At 35.5% G+C, this 15,583-nt stretch overlaps 1 protein-coding gene across 2 annotated transcripts in view; it reads right to left on the bottom strand.

The window, feature by feature from the left end:
* Positions 1–15,583, bottom strand: part of EDIL3 (EGF-like repeats and discoidin I-like domains 3) — a 481,624-nt gene that overhangs the window by 100,471 nt on the left and 365,570 nt on the right. The window lies entirely within an intron of this gene.

The raw sequence follows: 15,583 nt of genomic DNA, 5'->3' as shown, positions 1-15,583 counted from the left end.
AATACACTGAAATCTGTTTATATATCATATAAATATATTTTCCAGGTGGTTTTGGTCCCTATTTCAACTTCCCACAAAGTCTCTCTAAATAATCACTTTGTCATAAATTATGGTGTGCTTGCTCTACAAACACAGTTTAAAGGAATATCTCCTACCTCTGCCTCTACCTTCTCCAAGACAATTCCGACAAGATGTGCTTCTTAAATCCTTTTTACATGGGACTTCTGGACTGTTCACTGAAGGGCTCAGCTGTGGCCAGCAGACGCCTGACTATGTATTTGCATCCATTACAAATACGTTGTTAGACCAGCATAGCTCTCCCAAGGGAGTACCTTTCAAAAGAAGGAAAGCTGGGCTTTTAAAACAATGGATAATCTCATAAGGGGTGCTGTTGGTGGTGGTGGGATGTCCCAGCATTTTTCACTGATAGTTAAGTAGAATTGCTGTGGAAAAATCCAGGAGTCTAGATGGCTTTGGGAATATACAAAATAATCAGATTCAAAGCTAGGGACACAAAGTGCCCTGTTTCCTCATTTATCTTTGACTTCTGATTTAAAATAACAGAGCCACAAGATTTTGGATAAAACTTGGCTCCAGTACTACTAATGTCTAGTTTCTATGTTAATACTAACAAAGAGGCAGGGAAAAGAACTCACATGGGCACTTAACATCCTTCTAGACACATACAGGATATTTTATAGGCCTGATTCCATTCAGTCTTTCAACAGCCCTCTGGAATGGGCATTTACTATATTTCTCAGATGAAAAAGCTATTGCCCAGGGGTAAAATGCCATTCCCAATTTCACATATGTAGTAGCTAAGGGGATTGAGATTTGTGTTCAAATCCTAAAGACTGTTTTTTTTTTTCTTTTTAAATTATATTAATCCACTGAGCTAAAAACAACCTTGAGGATTTTAAATGCCATACAGTGACAATTTCTACAAACTGTAGACAAAAGATCCCAAATGTCATTTAGAGTCATTCGGGGGCATTCATGTTAACTTTAACCCATTCCCCATACAGAAAATACTATACTGAGTTCCTATATAATAAAGGATACTGAGTTGATCACCTGAATTTATCTGTGAATCCAAAGGGTTCATCTGATTCCCAGCAATCCACTAAGCACAGGAGAGCCAGAATACAAAATAGCATCTTTTGCAGTAGAACAAAATAGAGATTAAAACTTTTGACATGGAAGTCAATTTAAGCATATTTGCTTGAAAGTTAATAAACTATTAGACTTTTCAGTATCTATTCACCGGGAATAGAGGCACAATGCAAAACAATTACAGATGAGCAGTCTGCTAAAATCATTATCTATTGACTAAAAATCATCATTATATCAGCATCATAACTCAGATCAATTAGATATACCAGGGAAATGAAGGCAAATGACATGGAGTGAAAATAGGATTGCTGAATTTGGCAAAATAAAAGAAGAAATGTCCATCAACTTTGAATTTCAAATAAACTCCATTTTTAAAAAGTATAAATATATCCCCATGTAATATTTAGTAAATGTTTATACTAAAACGTATTCATCATTTATAAGAAATTTAAATTTAACTAAGTTTAACTGTATTTTTATCTGGTAGTCTTAAAGCAAATGCTACATACAGTTTTACAGGGAACCTATTCATTCTAATCAATAAAATAATAGCTAACATTTTCATATCAATTATCCTTTAAGCACTTGATAAATGCTAATTTATTTACACAACCCTATAAAATAGGTACTACTATTCCCATTTAGAAAATAAGAATATTGAGACAGTAACAGATGGATTTGCCCATTGTCATGCAACTAGTGGCAGAAAAGAGATTTGAACCCAGAAGTGCTGTTACAGAGTTTAACACTCTAACCATATATCAGTGAATTCAAAATCCTACAAACCGCACATAGATTGATAACTCTTGAAAATACAATTCAACACAATATTAACATGCATCATGCACTTATTTTACCCAAGGCCTCTTTAACAGACAGCAACCGTAAACTTAATATTCCATCTTCACTGACTGTATTTTCTCTCTTCAAATGGTACTTCAGAAATTGGTAATACCTCATGGTCATGGTTTTTTGTTTTTTGTTGTTTTTTTTTTTTTTTTTTTTTGAGATAGAGTCTTGCTCTGTCGCCCAGGCTGGAGTGCAGTGGCGCGATCTTGGCTCACTGCAAGCTCCGCCTCCCAGGTTCACACCATTCTCCTGCCTCAGCCTCCCTAGTAGCTGGGACTACAGGCACCCACCACCACGCCCGGCTAATTTTTGTATTTTTTTTTAGTAGAGATGGGGTTTCACCATGTTAGTCAGGATGGTCTCGATCTCCTGACCTCGTGATCCGCCCGCCTCGGCCTCCCAAAGTGCTGGGATTACAGGCGTGAGCCACTGCACCCGGCCCTGCCTCATGGTCATTGTTAAGAATGTCTGTTATTGTGTTACATATATCAAAGGGCAAAATTTAAAAAAAAATTGATTTAAATTTCATAGTTTAATTTTATATATATATTCTAGCCAGAGAACACTTAAATTACAGATACCAAAACAGATCTTCTTTCTCATAAATTTTAGATTTGATTCTATATATGGATGTTTAATATACTTTATTTCCTACAGAGTTAAGAGAAATTAAAGATTTGTTGTTGGATTTATTAATTTAATAAAAGATCAATATAAGTTTGGATTTTTATCATTTGCATACTGGTACCATAGAATTTCTTTAACTTGGAGTGTCCTGATACTTTAATCTTAAATTGCAATAAGATTCATGCTCAAGTAATCTTCAAAAGTCAATATATCTAAGTAAGTCCCATTAGAATGGGACTTCAGTCCAGGCACAGTGGCTGACGTCTGTAATCCTAACACTTTGGGAGGTCAAGGCGGATGGATTGCCTGAGCTCAGGAGTCTGAGACCAGCCTGGGCAACATGGCAAAACCCTGTCTCTACAAAAATACAAAACTTAGCCAGCCTTGGTGGTGTGTGCCTGTGGTTCCAGCTGCTTGGGAGTCTGAGGTGGGAGGATCTGAGTCCGGGAAGTGGGGTTTGCAGTGAGGCAGGATTGTGCCACTACACTCCAGTCTGGGAGACAGAGCAAAACGATGTCTCAAAAGACAAAAACAAACAAACAAAAAAACCAAGAGGTTGCCTTTAAATGAACATGTTTCAAATAATAAATAACCAATTTCTTTTTTCTTGAACATCATCTTGCACAAGAACCCTAATATATTTGTCCATAAATGCACATTTCTATGCCCAACACAGACCTAATAACATCAGAATCTCTGGGGATAAAATTTAAGAATCTGCGTTTTCAGCCAGCCCATGCCACCAACTGATTCTGATGCAAGAGGTCTCCAAACCACGCTTTGAGAAAATGACTTTGACACCAACATGTAAGCACATATAGGCAGCTGGTGGTGTGCTTTTTCCCACTGAGATCTTTAAAGCTGCTTTATTTTTAGAATTTTCCCTATTTCCCATTACAGAGCTTTGAGACAGCTTGTAGAAAATGTGTGTGCGTGTGTATATGTGTATATATATACTCACACACTTACATATATACTTATATGTATATACTTATATACATAAGTGTATATACTTATATACTTATATCTGTGTGTGTGTGTGTGTGTGTGTATATATATATATTAGTGTCACGGTCTAAAGTACTTTGGATCCATTACCTTGTATTACAGATTTTCCCACATCATAAGGCATATGCCTAACAGAACAGATGGGTCCTGTGGTATTTAACAAAGGGCCATCAAATCCTACAGCTTTGGGGATTAAAACTGTACAGTGCTTTTTCATGAAATAAACAAAGACTGAACCTTTCATAGGTGGTAGGATGTTAAGAATGGGGTGAAAAGTGACTCAGAGTTTAACTCAAATAATAGTTGCTCCATTACCCTTGTTGTTATTTTATTCATTTACCTTAAACCCTCTTAACCACATTTGGTTTTGCTAATTATGTTGCATATAGAATAGCAATAGTAATTATATACACCCAATGCCATAATGATAATACAACCTTGAATGCAATCACTATCAAATTTTGTTCCATACTTTATTTTAAAACTATAGGACAAGGTATCATAAAAATAGAAATTAATAATATAATTAATAATCGCCATAAATATCACTTTGCTTTTATTTTCTTATGGTGGACAACCTTGTACAAAAACCTTCTTATCAATTTGCAATAGCATTAAAAAATAGTGCAAATGGATTTTTTTTTTTTTTTTTTTTGAGATTGGAGTCTCGTTTCGTCACCTAGGCTTGAGCACGGTGACTTGATCTCGGCTCACTGCAACGTTCGCCATCTGGGTTCAAGCAATTCTCCTGCCTCAGCCCCCTGAGTAGTTGGGATTACAAGTGCCCGCCACCATGCCTGGCTAATTTTTGTATTTTTAGTAGACACAGGGTTTCACCACACTGGCCAGGCTGGTCTTGATCTCCTGACTTCAGGTGATCTGCCCGCCTTGGCCTCCCAAAGTGTTCAGATTACAGGCGTGAGTCACCGCTCCTGGCCTGACACTATTTTTTTTATTGAACCTATTCTACTGAGTAAAAGTAAACAGGCACACCCCTGCCTCCTTTAAATTTTTTGATTTAAAGGGCACCAAGCATGAGAGGAGAAAAATATTGGATACAGAAATCTTATTATTCAAAGAGCCTATAGTATGACTTGTTAAATGAAGAAAACCTGTAAGGCAAAAAATAATGATGCTTTCATAGCAGAGTTCCTGTTACTCAAGTGGGAAAGGCTACAAAATGTCTATTACTTATGTCTGGTGTCCCATTTTAAAATGGTGAATATCCTAATATGTATTCTACATTAAAGTTTAATGTTATGTCAGAACCTTTCATTGGAACCAGGAGACAGAAATTTACTTATGAACATAGAGAAATGAACATAGAGAAGGCAAAACCAAAGCATGTGAATATTTACAGAAGGACAAACTACCGTTTATATAAAGACAAGTGGTAGCGATGATCCTCTGTCATTTTAAGCAAGAGAAAACAGTTTTAAAGAAAGTTAAATGCAATTTAAGAAACAGGACAGAAAATTTTTACAACTTGAGTGACAAATAAGTATTTGTGTACTGTTGTAAACTTCTCTTAGGAACTGTTTCTCAGCAAGTAAAAGTGTTCATTTGTTACTTTCCTTGCTTGGAGTGGTCCATGTATGACTCATTTTATTCATGACAGGGGTTTACTATTCCTTAGACATACCTGGCCTAACTTTAGCTTATGTGCACCATTCTGAAGATGAAATGATAACAATGCTTTGAATTCATTTAGGTAATTTCAAATGCTTGGTCTACACAGATATGAACCAAGAATTGACGAAATTGTTTGTTATATGAAGTAGGAACAGAGGCATGCAGTGAACTGGAAAACCAAGTTTGTGGATACACATACTTTGCACATATTGTGCTGTACTGAAAAAATCATGTTGATGCAAAAAAAGGCTGTTAAGGTTAAACCACATTCTACGTGATGTCAGCCACAGGCAGCCATGAAGAAACGGAACTCAACAGAAAAGGGAGAGACTGGATTTTTGGGTCAGGTTCTGCCATTTGCAGGATTAAGTCATGTAATGTCTGCACATTGTATTTTTCATGTTTTGAGACAGGATAATTTATACAAATAATATGTACACGTGTATATACATATGTACACATATTATTAGAAAGATACAGTAAAAAAATAGAAACACCCTTTGAAAACAACAAAGTGCTGTAAAAACACAATTTAATTATTACATGATATTCCAAAGTGGTTCTTATGGGATATTAGGGTAGTTATTTTTATTTTTATTTTATTTATTTTTATTCTTATTTTTTACTTCAAGTTCTGGTATACATGTGCAGAATTTGCAGGTTTGTAACATAGGTATACATGTGCCATGGTGGTTTGCTGCATGTATCAACCCATCGTCTAGGTTTTAAGCCTCACATGTGTTAAGTATTTGTCCTAATGCTGTCCCTCTCCTTGACCCCACCCCTCGACAGGGCCCCTGTGTGTGATGTCTCCCTCCCTGTGTCCATGTGTTCTTATGTTTAACTCCCACTTATGAGTGAGCACATGCAGAGTTTGGTTTTCTGTTCCTGTGTTAGTTTGCTGATAATGATGGTTTCCAGCTTCATCTATGTTAAAAAGCATTCCATGAAAAATAAGTTAGAAAATCATCAACTAAAAAAAGAGCAAACAACTCTCTTCCCTATAGGAATCTTAAGAGTCTTTACTATGTTAATATGCATGTGAAAAATTAAGAACATAACAGAGAATATAGAATTTACAAAATGTATTTCAGCCCAGAACTAGTTTTTTGTTGCGGGGGAGGATTTACTGCTTACCTTATGGAAGTAGTGATTTTCAGGATACATTTTGGAAAATGCTGAAATGATTTATCATTTGGAGAGAAAGAGAATGTAATTTGTTTTAAAGGACTGCATTTTTAGGACGAAAGAGTACCATATATATTTTCCTAATTTGATCAGTTTAAAATCAAACAAGGAAAAGGCCATTTTGAAAACTGGGTCTGCCATCAGAAGAACCCAAATCTGGTAGTGGAACTATCTGAAGAAAGGGTCATCTGGGTAATGGAAATTTTGTGTTGGGATAGCAGTTTTGGATTCACAACTAGGACTAGGAACCAAGAGCTCTGACGGTGGTGGAAAGCCTAAGGTGGAAGTCAGCTATGGCAGCAAGCTAGACCCACGTGTACTGAGAAGCCAGTAGTCAAAGTGGCAGCAGGTGGCACCATAAGAGCCAGGGCAGTTCCTGAAACTTCAACAGAGATGAGGGTGGGCTGCTGAAAAACAACCAATTACCCTTCAGAGGGCAGGCTAGAGCTGGAGTGCAAAGCCAAAGAGTAGATGTATTAGTCCGTTTTCACACTGCTGATAAAGACATACCCAAAACTGGGTAATTTATAAAGAAAAAAAGGTTTAATGGATTGACAGTTCCACGTGGCTAAGGAGACCTCTCAATCACAGTGGAAGGTAAAAGGCACGTCTTAGATGGCCACAGAGAGAATGAGAGAAAGAGGGCCAAGAGAAAGAGGAAAACCCTTATAAAACCATCAGATCTCATGAGACTCATTCACTACCATGAGAGAAGTATGGGGGAAACTGCCCCCATGATTTAATTATCTCCCTCTGGGTCCCTCCCACAATGCATAGGAATTATGGGAGCTACAATTCAAGATGAGATTTGGGTGAGGACACAGCCAAAAACCTTATCAATAGATAAACCAATCAACAGGCACCCAGCAAAGCTCAGGTGGAGAAGAAGTCATGGGAGGAGAGCAGTAAGACACATATCAGAAACTGCCAGAAGTAGAGGGCAAGTCAAACGGCAAGAGCAGCATAAAGATTCATTGACTGGGCCTGGGTAAGGAACCTAAGAAATTAGTTCAGAAGTTAAACTTTGGTTGGCTTTAACACTAAGGTCACAATCTCTTCTAGTGAAAAAAATCTATATCTATTTTTTAAAATATAAACTAATTCCAGAAAGTTATTACCCAGAAGCTGTAAGCAGATAAACGTGTCCTTAGTCACATCTTAAATAATCTCAGAGAAGAATCTTACCAAAGATCTATACAGAAAAGGCTTTGTCTAGGTCCAGAAGATACACCATGCTAAAGAATTATAATAGCAGCATAAAACGAGCAGACATTAGACATTTGAAAGTCACTTCACTGAGGCTTGTTTTCCCCACACAAATGCTGATTGTATTAATTAAAAAGAATTGAATGCAAAATTTTCTATAAACAAATTTTATTTTGACATCAGCTAGCAAATCAATACTTCATAAATGAGAGATATTTACAATCATAAATGTAAACAAAGAGTGAACTACCTATTATTATAGCATCACTGGCTTTGAGGAAATATTACGAAAGTCTCTGGGATAAACCAAAGCAATTAAGCCAGGTGAGCTTAACTATGTGCAAGCTCGCTGGACAGAGCAGGGTTCTCTAAAACATAATGTATGAATAACAAACATATCGTTGGGTTCTGGGCAGAAAATATTACAATTTACATTCCTATTTCTTATTTATTTTATTTTAAACCAAAAATATAGGAAATTCATTTTCCAAATATTTCATACGTGTGTTTGTGTATATTCAATGCTCAGTAACACTGGAAGGGATATACAATCGTTACAATGTGGCACCATAAATTTATTTATTTATTTTTGTTTTTTGGTTTTTTTTGGGACCGAATCTCGCTCTGTCACCCAGGCTGAAATGCAGTGGCGCGATCCCGGCTCACTGCAAGCTCCGCCTCCGGGGTTCACGCCACTCTCCTGCCTCAGCCTCCTGAGTAGCTGGGACTACAGGCGCCCGCCGCCACGCCCGGCTAATGTTTTGTATTTTTAGTAGAGACGGGGTTTCACTGTGTTAGCCAGCATGGTCTTGATCTCCTGATCTCGTGATCCGCCCGCCTCGGCCTCCCAAAGTGCTGGGATTACAGGCGAGCTGAATCCACAGAATCTGCAGAGCCTGGCAGAATCCACCAGGAGCTCTTATTCAAGACAAGGTAAGTGGCTAGAGCTATGCTGGTCAGGACTGGGCATTGGAGGGGCTTCCTAATCCAACAGATACCCCTGAAAAAAATGAGTCACTTCAATCATTATAATAGTCTAGAAAATACTATGATAAAAATCATCTCATAGGCTTCCTGACAAGTGCTGAATCCCCTTTAGACAACTGACTGGCTGTGCAATCTTTAACAAGCTTGTCTGATTCTTCATTATAAAACAAACATAACTTAGCTCACGGAGAGGGTTGCTTTAAAGACAAAATGAGATTACTGATTACAATTGATTGTAATTTTATTTAAAAGCCTTTACAAATGCTCATAATATTTGAAACAGTATTCCCAAGCTCTAAATTTTACTCATTGGCATATTTTCAGTTCATATTTTTAGAAGAGAATGGTTACCATTCTTACAGCTATGTTTTGTTACTAAAAAGATAACTTAATATGTCACAAATGAAAATTCATTCACACACACAGGAATCAGAAGTCATCTAATTTGCATTATCATAAAACAGGAGTGGGCCTGTTGTGCTCATGAAATTCTTTTAATTTCTCTCATTGTTTTTCAATGGTTTCAATACCACTTCTAAGCAGAAGCATCCAACATCCTACATTTCTGTTTCTTGCTTTTGGAATTTTGAATTCATGACAATTAGGGCATCAGTAATCATACATGCAGGCAGACATAATACTGAGTATGTCTTTCAGTTCCTTGCTCATGGCATTGTGTTTTGTTATAACAGGTGCCTCAGATATACTTATTTTAATTCAAAAAATATAAAGTCATTTCAAATAACTTCCAAACCATAAAACTTCTATGCATTTTTTAATGTACCACTGGAGCTTGTCTTTCTGAGATTGTACCCTGTATCTGGGGCTAATCTATTTCCTTCTCGTTGGCACCAGAAACTATTACTTTGGGCCTTTTTCATGATTTTCCATATGTAAGTGCTTGTGTGTTAGTATTTAATAATTGCTTACTATATCTTACTTCCTTGTCTCATGGAAGTTTTTGTTGTCTAAGCTGTTTTTAGAGAGATGTAAGATACTAAACCAAATAAATGACTCAAAATTCGAATGGATGGAAAGGTAGGGGCAATATTTTGAGTATTAAGTAGACATGTTATTCATTGTACAAAAGTTAACTTTTGATAGGTTTATTTGAAGTTTAGATTGCTATATTTGTATCATTAATTGTTATATGACCTTTTGTTAGCTTCGTACTTGTGCTACATTACAAAGAAATCAGCTGGTGGTCTTGATAATTTTCTAATTTCTTTGGATTCGTCCAGTCATCAGTTAGACACCAGTATTTTACTGGTGTGAGGGATTTTAAAAGGAGAAGATAGGCTGGGACTGATCCTTTTGTGTAATGCCTCCATTTTACGTAAAAAAGAAAGAACACTGAAGTCTCAGAGTATTGATATAATTGGTCAGCCCTCACATCTATATTTTGTGCCTTAAATTCTGCACTCCTTACACTACATTGATATTGGCTGCACTTTTCTTTGTACTCTAAGTATTTTCTGTACAAATGCCCTTTCAATTTTGTTTTGTTTGTTCAAAGTTCTTTTTTCTAATTGGATAATGGAGATTCCCTTTGACATCATACAATTATAAAAGTCAAAAAGATTTCTTATTCATGGTATGTGGTTTAAAAAATGAAACAATACATAAGGATGACTTATAGTCCTACCAAAGGCTGAGCATCCTTTGATTCCCTTAGCACACCCCAACATATATCAATACTATAGAAGAATGGAAGCTGTCTCACAATCATACACAAGTTTCATTACTTGACCCTTTTAGATCTTCTTTTTAGGTGAACCCTTCATAAATGAGAAACATTAGAAATCAGAATAATCCTTCCTATTGACAAACGTTTCCAGTGGCCTGGTGGTCACTTAATTTTGAAAACCTTTCCTTTAGTTTTCCTGTAAATAAATTGTTCAGAAGGCAAAAGAAGTTAATGGCTTTAATGAAGTTATAATTTTATGTCTAGAATACTCCCTTTTAAAAATCTGACATGATCTAAATTAAATAAGGCTTATTTAATTTGAAAGCTCACATTCAATTGATTTCTTACACATTTCCACAAAATTAGTATTGAAATGAAAATCTGTAGAGTCAGATGTGATTTTGACAAAGGTCAACACTAAAATGTTCAGTCTAACAACTCTATTAATTCTACTAATTTGGTTGAAATACTATGCAGATTACCTTAAATTAGCAAATGTCTTATGAAATAGACCAAAAGGTCATTTCTTGGGTGGGATTGTGACATTTTCCTTCCTGTTAGTCCTTTATATTATGTTGCCCTTTATGAAATCTGAAAAACGTTTCAGTAGATTTAATTATGAATAGTAAATTATCCATTTTCTATAGTCACCACCAATATGGCAATGAATACACATGAAATGTATTCATTATAACAAAATTTGTAGTATTTTACTTTAAAATAAGTTTTCAGTTAATCCAAGTTAATTCTCTGAGTGTAGTTTTCTTAGTTCCGTGAACAAAACCAAAATGAATCAGTATATTCCTTCACAATTAATAGCATGATCATTAGCAATGTCACTGCTCCTCATAGAATGTCTTTAAGCATCTTAACAATGTTTAATTTCAGTTTGTCTAATATGAGCATAAATAAAAAAAGAAATTAATATTTCTGTTGAAAGCCATTGATAATAGACATAAAAATACATAACCGCTTTAGTAAAAATACAGTTTCAGTAGAGAAGATAGGCAAATGAGAAATTATTCACTTTAAATTATTACTACTGGATAAAGAAGCTGAACAATCTGATGTTACCTAGATAAAGACATTTCAAAGTTTTTATGTGCCAATGCCAATATATGTAATTTATCAACACAAGGAAGTGAAGAATACATATGCAAATCTTCATTTTTGATTAAAATTGGTGGTGTCAAATTCTGTTCTCCTGAGACACACAATCCACCAGAAAGGAAAAGAAGGGATCTATGCAATACTGGGTACCTACTGCATGCTTCCACTGTTCTGTTATTTGTTTTATTTAATCCACCTTAAGAGCCATCACAATTTCTGACTTCTTTGTTTGGAAACTAACTACAGAAGCTAATAGTCTTAACCTAAAAACATCTCTGTGAGTTAAATGTTACTTTATTTTTATAACAAAGATTAATATCTAGCCTAACCATGAGTTAGGAATGTCCAACTAGGAATATGGAATAATTGACTCAGAATCTTTCAATTTCAATGTTGGTAAGATTTTCTTGAAAGTTAAAAACTAAAATTTGACCTTAGGGAGGCTTTCAGAAAACACATTGGTAGGCTTTATTGCTCAAAGTATTAGTTGAATTTTAAAGTTTTACAAAACATCATACACAGAGGTCTGAAAATGCCTCTGTTTAGGGCTTCCTGAGGCCCTCACACATTTTCACCATGTTCAGATAGAAATAGCATAATAATTTTATGAATAGTAGCAACTCAAGAAAGCTAGCCAATTAGGTAGGATCACCTCTTAAAAAAAAAAAAAAATCACCCAAGAACATTTGTTTGAGAAGTTCCAGACATTTTGATCTTATAGAAGTGACTAGATGAAACATTAGAGTAATAAGAATAATAGAATGTTAAAATGAGATTTGAATACATACGAATTCCCAAAAGGACACATAAGAATTCCTTCAGCTATATGACAATTAGGCATACGGGCATTTTGGGGGGCTGAATTTACAATTGTATTGCCAGATATCTGATTAGCTTTTAGAAAAACCTATTAAATGGAAATAAAACTCTATTAGAGGGTCACGTTTTAGTTGGTATGTAAAAGACATTTCTTAAAAAAATAGCAAGAGATTGATAATGAAGGAAGGGAATTTAAATGGCAGACATGGCTTTTCTTCAGAGGAGCTGCTGCTCAGAACTGATGCATTTTAGTTAAAAATACACTTAATTCAGAGGCTGATTTTATAAATAAATTCAGGATAAAAATTGACCTCTATGTTACCTCTATATAAACAACTTAAAAAGAAAATCACCCTATACATTGTTATCTATGAAAATGTTAATCTTATTTTCAACAAAAACACTAACAAGCATAACAATATACAGTTGAACAGATTATATGCTCTTGAGAGGAAAAAAACAAAAAATAGTCACAATTCTGGGCCTTTTTCTTGGACGATGTCAGAAAATAAATAAGTAAAAGGAAAGATATAAATTTACTTTGCCCTGGAGATTCTGAATATGTTTTGATACAACAAAAATTAGACATATATTAGAAGAACTAGTCCTTGAATTAACAGAAAGTCTACTATCAACAGAATGAATCAATTTTAGCATGCAAATAACTTTAAGAAGATAGTTGAAAAATCATCTTGAACAAAGTGTTAGATGGAGGCTCACACTGAAGATTACACCCTGATTCATGAAAAATATTTGTTTAATTTTTATCTTTCCAAAGAAATGTGCCATTTGCAATCCCTTTATGTGGATGTTTCTAGAGTCTACCAACCTCCCGAGCTACTTATGGGGTGTAAAATAGTTTGCCTTATTCCACACGGCATTATGACTCACAAATACCATTAGCAATATGCAGCCAATCTGATACATGACTGGAATATTTACAGTCTTTAGAATATATAGCAATGAAAAATTTTAAATTGATCATTGTCAAGTCTAACAAAAGGAAAGAAGATTTTCTTCCAAGTAAGAACCTGAAAACTTCATGACGGTTATATATTATAAAAATTTAGTTTCCTTATTTTTTAAAAAAAGACCAGTTCTTCAACAAGAAATTTTAAATTTATCTTTTAAATACTGATAAATTAAGAATATGTACCAGTTGGCCTCTTAAATTGGGGATCAAACTTATATGTTATGTTGGCTCAAACCAATAACTTGAATTATTTTTTGAATGAATCATTCATTTATTCATTCAACAGATTTTTATGGAATGCCCACCATGTGGGTCAGTTAGATGCTGAACCACAAGTTAAGAAAGTCAGGACAGGCATAGTCTCAGCCTCTTGAAACAAACAGCTTAGCATAAAAACACAATTTCCAATACAGTGAGAAAATGATATAGTGACAAAATTACAGAGGATGCAGTAGTATACATGAGAAAGATTTAAGTCAGACGTGGGCAGAATGGATTTGGCAGCAAAACCTTCCTAGAGAAAGGTACATCCGAACTGAAGCTGAAGGATTTAAATACAACAGAAGGCAGATAATGCTGTGGGTAGAGGCTCTTTCCATTCATTTCTTATAACAAGAGGACATTTATAAAGGAATGGGAAGAAGAAGATAGTACTTGGTTTGAGTACAAGCAAATTTAGAAGAGTAGGGTAAGAAACGAACTGGGGCCAAATCATGCAAAAACTCTTAGGCTATATTAAGGAAGTTGCACCTTATTCTGAAACAGAGGGAGTAATGAAGAGTTTTAAACAAGAGAGTAAGAGAACAATATTTACCTTTTAGGAAAATACACACACACACACACACACACACACACACACACACGAGTTACAACTTAAGAAATGAATTTTTAGAGAGTAAAACCAGAAATGGAAAAGCTGGTTAAGAGGCTTCTGTGAAACCTGGGTGAAAGAGGGTGGTAGAGCTGATGATAGAAGTAGCAGTGGCGATGGTGATACGAAGGGAAACGATTTTAAGATATTTAAGTCATTTTTCCACAGTTGAAATTACCAATACTTGCTAAATCAGTTAATGTGAGTGTGTGGAGCTGGTGAAAGAGATGTTAGCAGGAAGATAATGGGGAGAAGAAGGGTGACCAGGAAAGGACATTGGGAAACATCTACTATGAGGATGGAAGAAAATAGAAAATAGTGTAAGCTAAGCCAGATAAAAGGAATATTTTAAGCAAGGGGTAATATCTTAATGTCTTAAGAGCTTGAATAGTGTATTGCTCACTTATGTGTCATCACTACTTCTCATGTTATATGATGCTTTCTAGATTCATCACAAACATTTGTTAAATGAATAATTTAATTTAGTAAGCACTGCTACTTATAAGGTTGGGTTCTGGGATGATATATTAGAAAACATACTCCTTACCTTCAAAAAGTTCATAGAACGATAACACAAGAAAGACTTACATAATTACCCATAATGTGTGCTAGCTAATGATAGCTGAATAAAGCTCTAGATCAATAAAGAATGTTAACAGAAAGTAAAGAAAAAAGTGAATATTTCTACTTGTGAGTATAAGAAAAAGCAAGGCCAACTGAAGAAAAAAACTGAAAAAAGAAGCCTGATGTGGTGGCTCATGCCTGTAATTCCAACACTTTGGGAGGCTGGGGCAGGAGGACTGCCGGAGGTAGGAATTCAAGATCGGCTTGAGCAACACAGTGAGACACCTGTCTGCACAAAAGAAAAAAAAAAAAAAAGCTGGGTATAATGATGTGCACCTGTAGTCCTAGCTATTTGGTAGGCTGAGGCAGGAGGACCACCGGAGCCCAGGAACTTAAGGCAGCAGTGAGCTATGCTTTCACCACTGCTCTCTAGCCTGGGCAACAGAGTGAGCCCCGTCTCAAAAAAGGAGAGGAGCAGAGAGGAGAGGAGACAAGAGGAGAGGAGAGGAGAGGAGGGGAGGGGAGGGAGGGGAGGAACTATTGCAAATTTCAGGTAACCTGATAAGAACCATTACAGATTTAGCAAATCTTGTTTGATAGGGGTGGAATTCGCTATTTTAAATTGTTTTCATGATTTCTGGGAATGCAATGAACTACTACAGTTTTTAAACTCATGAATACAGCATAAAAATCAACAAGAACAGAACTCATATCTTTCACTATAAAGTGATCTCATTATGGAATTGAGTTGTCTTACTTTTTGCCACAGAAGCCACTAACCTGTGCATATTTAAACGTGCTCCACAAATAAGTGAGTTTCATGAAGATTGTTTTAAAAAGCACTGACTGTAACCTTTGCAAATGATAAATAAACTCTGCAGTATCTATGGTTTCCTTCTATAAGCAAGATCTGTTTTGAGAATGTAATCAAATATCTTCAGTGCTTAGC

The sequence above is a fragment of the Mandrillus leucophaeus genome, unplaced genomic scaffold (genome assembly GCF_000951045.1).
Source record: "Mandrillus leucophaeus isolate KB7577 unplaced genomic scaffold, Mleu.le_1.0 Scaffold515, whole genome shotgun sequence".
NCBI lineage: Eukaryota > Metazoa > Chordata > Mammalia > Primates > Cercopithecidae > Mandrillus > Mandrillus leucophaeus.
The sequence above is the reverse complement of the archived record's forward strand: the minus strand, read 5'-3'. Positions and strand labels throughout refer to the sequence as shown.